Raw genomic sequence first — 6,000 nt, forward strand, 5'->3', positions numbered from 1 at the left:
GCAGAGTGATGGTACATGAACAACTAGCTATCAATATAAGTACACTGATAAAGGACAGCAGGTACTTACAAGAACAATGCAGAGCTAAACTTTTTCATTGGCATTGGATATATTATACACTAATGTAACCATTCATACAGATCAGATAATTTGGAGCGAACAATTGATAAGCAAGCTATCATGCATACTGCTGTCACATAATGAACCGGGTATGAATGCAAGTACAGTGACACAAGACAACATGTACTAACAAGATTAAAGCAGCGGGCAGCATATTTGTGATATCCTGTCGTCCTTTTCAAACCGGAATTCTTCTTCGAGCAGATTTCCTATAAAAGAGATCCATAAGGCACATGCAGAAAAGTAGAAGTTCAAATTTTCATGGGATATCATAGACACTACCTCATCCTGGGAACGAGAACAGTGCATAACAAGGTTTTTCCATTCAATATCTTCTAAATTTAGCACATGAGACTTCACCGGAAATTTGTTTATAGACTTGCCATCAAAGTGTGATTTCCTCATGTAACACCGATACTGCTGCAATGCTTTCTTGAAAAGCGCAAGCAAGCTTTGCTGGTAATGACTATCCAGATTGACCCTCGCCTATTTACAACAATGTAATGTAAATCATTGATGTGTTCAATCAGGAGAAAACAGGAAAATAATCACCATGAATAATAGCACTTACACGTAAGTGGGACAAGAAGATGTGAAAATGGTGTTTGTCTTCACTATTATCTTCCCATGATGGGAATATATGCATGTTGTCCCTAACAACATTGAAAGCATTGTCTTTTAAACTGGGAATAACTGGAATGTGGTTCCAATCTACAGGAATTGGCCGTCTCTGTAGTTGGGATAGGTCTTCCGCCGGTGGAATTGCTTTACTTTTTGCTGGAGTGGGATTTTTCTGTGGTACGGCTGGTGCTATGGAAACTGAAATCGGCATACCTTTTGCTGGAGTGCAGGTCATGTGTGGTGGGGCTACTGGTGTGGCCAGTGAAGTATGGGTACAGTCTACTGGAGTCGGTCCTATGTTTTGTGTCACTGGTTGTAGAGCCAATATAAGTGGGGTGCTATCTGATTTCTCCGGCACCACCATGTTTTTCAAGGACTTTGCTGGTGCTCCTTCAGGTTCGGCAATCACCCTCTTCCTTTTTGATGTCTGATGCACAAGAATAGTATTTGAGTGAAAAAACATGGTATGATGACAGATGGAATGTGTATTGATAATGGATGGGCATGGCATCTTGACATATATGATGAGTAAACTAAGCAGATGGCGGTGCAACAAAGTAGAAGAAATGCAAGACACCTTATGCAAGATAAATGCAATCAATAAAACCTTGCCAAATTAGAACAGGCACCTTGATGGGTGAACAAGACAGGCCATCTGCCTTCGACTCCTCAAGGTCAGAATAGTCATTAGGATCATATTCTGAACAAGAATCTATAGGTGGGGAGCATATGAGTTTCATTGCATCTAGAATGGCACTCAATGCCTTGGTGCCAATTTTGTTAGTCGTTGAAGTGTTCCACAATATTCTTCTGATGCGCGCATTCTGATATCCACTGTTTTTTTAGAACTGATGATAGTGGGAGAGGATCCCACTGACTTTAAATTAATGAGTTAAAGAGTTAGCACAGTCCCGTACAGTCCAGTCAACCTACATACATGATCTACATAGGGGGGTGGGGTAGAGGTTACAAAAGATCCCAGCTCTTACAATGCAGCAACTAGAGATAGAATATATGGAGCAGACTCTGGCTTGGCCCTATGGACCAGCATAGCAAAGTCACTCTTAAACCTGGCCTTCCAAGATCTCAAGGTTGGTTGAACCCCTCTAAAGTGTTTGTCATTCCTTTCCTTCCAAATCCCCCAAGCGGCCACCGTGAACACCTCCATGAACATGGGCCTATTCCAAGACTCTTTGCCTGCGTGCAGCATCTCCAGCCTGCAATCAGTAGCCGGCCACTAGTTCCCTATGCTATCCCAGCATCTTTGGCTGAAAGGACAATTGAAGAAGAGATGTGCCACATCTTCCTCAGGGGGGTTTTGGCATAACAAGCATGTGTAGTCATCATCTTGGATTTTGTAGTGCCTCCTTCTCAACATATTTCTGGTGTTTAAGCGGTCAGCTAGCAGTAAGCAGGCAAACATCTTCCATTGCATTGTGCACTTGGTTTTCCAGATCCAACAGAAAGCCTCATCAACCTGCATGCTTCTGAAGCAATGTTCATAAAATTTAGTTGCTTTGAAAGCACTCCCACCCCAGACACAGGACCAAATATCCATGCCCTCAGTCAGGGCCACATCAGACGTGGCATGTTGCAATTCTGTCACTTCTAGACTAGCTTCTACCGAGAGGGGCAGATGGGACACATCACTCAAACTCACCGAGGACAATAGAGATCTGACTGATATGTCTTGGTCCTTGGCAAAAAGAAAAGGCCCTCGGAAAAGATTCTTGGAGCATGGTATCATTCCACTCATCTTTCCAGAACAGTATCGTATCTCCTGCCACCAGAGATGCTTTGGTAATCCCCCTGTAAATATCAGACAGCTGCATGAGATCTCTCCACCAAAATGAGCCACAAAGGTCAGTCGCATGCAGAGTACGGTCAACATGGTATGAACTCCAGACAAGCTGAACCCAGGGAACATCTTGTTTGTTGTAGAATTTGTGTAATTGTTTCAGTAGAAGCCCCTGGTTCTGAATTTTAAGGTTTATGATCCCTAAACCACCCTTGTTCTTCGGTCTACAGATCAATTCCCACGCTGCCAACGAATTACCCTTGGTACCATCATCAGTTTTCTTGAGCCAGAGGCAAGATCTACGGAGCTTGTCCAGGTGTTCAATGATCCTGGGGTTTATCTTAATGGAGCACATAGCGTAGATTGCTAAAGAGGTCACAACTGAGTTTAGGAGAGTTAACTTGGAGCCATAGTCAAGCAAAGAAACCACGGCCGGAATTTTCCTCTGCACTGCTGTAACCATGGGCATCAGATCAGTCACCGAGGGGCGGGTCGTCCCCATAGGCAGCCCTAAGTACGTGAAAGGCATTTGTCCCACAACACAGCCAAAGATTGCCGCCATCTCCGACGACGTCCCTAGATCCATGTTGATTGGCACAAGGGTTGATTTATGAAAGTTAATTTTCAGACCAACCGACAAGGCATAATCCAACAGTATCCCTTTGAGAACTTGAGCTTGGCTAGGACAGGCAGGGAACACCACAATCGTGTCATCCGCATACTGGATCACGGGGTAGTTTTCATGATGCGATGGTATCGGCAGATGAAGCTGACCAGCCCTAGACGCCTCGTTGATCGCTGCTTGTAGCAAATCTGCAGCAAGGACAAAGATGAGGGGCGAGAGAGGGTCTCCCTGTCTCACACCACACTGACAAGGAAACTGCTTCCCAGGGGTTCCGTTAGGCAGGACAGACGAGGTGCCCGAGGAGAAGATGCATTTAATCCATCCGATCCATTTCTCACTAAAGCCCATGTGTCTCATGATCTCAATCATTGGTTCATGCTGAATCGTATCAAACGCTTTGGCAAAGTCCAACTTCAGCAGGCAGCAAGCACGACCAGAGGCTTGGCATTGGTGGATGTACTCGAACGCCCTGGCCAAGCAGTCTTGGATCGATCTCCCTTTAAGAAAACCGTATTGGTTTCTGTGGATGATTTTGAGGATTATACTTTGCAACCTATTAGCCAACAACTTGGTTATCAACTTCAAGCAACAGTTAAGGAGGGTGATAGGCCTATAATCATTTGCAGTCTCTGAAGAATAGGTTTTTGGGATCAGGGTGATAAACCCAAAGTTGAGACTCTGATATCCACTATGAGTACATACAATATCTGAGAAGCATGAAAAAAAAAGTAGTGAGATTATCTTTGTAATGCAGAGGATATTCGAATATAGGGGCTCCCTGTAAACCTTGTGTGCTATCACTGAATTCTGATGAGAGAGCCCATGTGTGGTGTAATATGGTGCGTGCATTAATATAATTTGGCACAAGTACACAAAAAATAGGCTCCAGAAGTAAGGATAGTTGGCAAATGATAGGTTCATAATATACTGTATACAGAGTTTATTGCCAAACCATGATAGCAAGAGCACACAACAACTAGGCAAATCGTAGTGTACATAAAAGGGGTACACCATAACCAGGATATATAAATTGGGAAAGTGGAACTGTTGGAAAATATAGTGTTGTATTGCCACTCATAATTGAAAGCCTATCGATCACGTACAGGCCAGCTCTATCAGTTGTTGACTGCAGACGTCCCTGCTGCCCTTCCTGACAAGGAACATACTGTACGTACTAAATACAGAATAATAAAAGAGGAACATGTTAAAGAATAGAAGAGGAAGCATATTTTTGAGGTTCTGCTTCTTTGCATACAATGTTGGTTGCCCACTCATGATGAATCACAGCGCCCAAAGAAATGCAATTCCATGTTGTCTCTCTATATGTGGCCACATGCATTTGGAAAATCAAGTGGGAGCATTAGCTGACCAATTAAATGTTTGTCTATTAACTAATATCAATATCATATCACAATTCGTATTTGAAGAAGTAAGCTTTGGACTTATGATTGGTGTGTTGTTTAGCTTCCAGAGTAGACTGTTGCTAGTGCGACACAAAGCAGCTACACAGATCATAGTGTAGATATAACGGGAAAATCGTAAGCGTCACAACTAAAATCAGGAAAGTGGAACTTGATGTAAAATATAGGCTACTATTGCCAGTACGGCTAGAAAGGCTTCGGATACCAGCTCTCTTTAACTGAAGGTGTGGTACTGTTATTATCAGTGTAACTCTCAAAGGCGACACAACTCCCCGCATTTCCTTACTAATTTAGAGGATATAAGTGGGTAGGGAACTACAATTCCTATCCCAATGTTTACAAAATCCTATGAATCAAAGAGGCTCGAAGAGTTGAAAGTGTCCATCACAACCGACCGAATAGACCTCTACACTGCAAATGTCCCTGCTCCTCTTCACTACAAGGAACATACTGTACTACTATCATACTCCCTCCATTCCAAAATATAAGTCTTTGTAAAGATATCCACTATGGATCACATACAGATGTATACAGATAAATTTTAGAGTGTAGATTCACTCATTTTGCTCCATATGTAGTCCATGGTGGAATCTATATAAAGACTTGTATTTAGGAACGGAGAGAGTACTTATTAAAGAACAATAGAAGAGGAACATGCTAAAGAAGAGCAAGCAGATTTTGGATAATAAAATGTTCGTTGTCTAGTGCCCACACATGATGAACTAGAGCACATTAAGAATGCAACTCCCTACTGTCTCTCTATATGTGGTGCACGTGCTTTTTCGAAAGTAAAGTATGAACATTAGCTGACCAATTAAATGTTATCTGTTTTAGTAATATCAGCATCATATCAGATTCGTACTTGAGCAACAAGTTTGGAATTATGAGTGGCACGTTGTTTAGCTTGATGGATTCAGGAGCAGTGCTAAGAGGTACGATGATGGTACTGAATATAAAGGCATGTCTGCATGCAAGTCGCGTGAATTTTGTCATTTGGGTCAGTCGACCATTTCAGGCGGTTGGATGAAGATCCTACGTCTCCTAACCCTTCTTCTTCCTCGTCTCTCATTCTTCCCATACAAAACACCACACGGGCCGCCGGCGGGACCATCGGCCCCCACCGCCTGTGTTCCTCCGCCATCCCCACCCCCACCCCCGCCCCCACCCGCGTCGAGTTTTCTTCGTTCGGCGAGGCCCCACCACCGCCCCCCACAACCAAAGTCCCCACCTGAGCCCCTTCGTTCGCACCGGTGAACTCTGGCGAGCTCTGAAAAATCGACTGACCCAATTTTGAAATTTAGTCTACTGTGATTTAACTAGTGTGGAATATAAAAAGCGAAAACCATAAGCATTGGGAGTATAGTGTTGAGCGTGCCTCGAAAGAAGTTGGTTAGGGGAGCCAAGAGGGGCCCATG

This window comes from Aegilops tauschii, chromosome 6, assembly GCF_002575655.3.
Source record: "Aegilops tauschii subsp. strangulata cultivar AL8/78 chromosome 6, Aet v6.0, whole genome shotgun sequence".
Taxonomy (NCBI): domain Eukaryota; kingdom Viridiplantae; phylum Streptophyta; class Magnoliopsida; order Poales; family Poaceae; genus Aegilops; species Aegilops tauschii.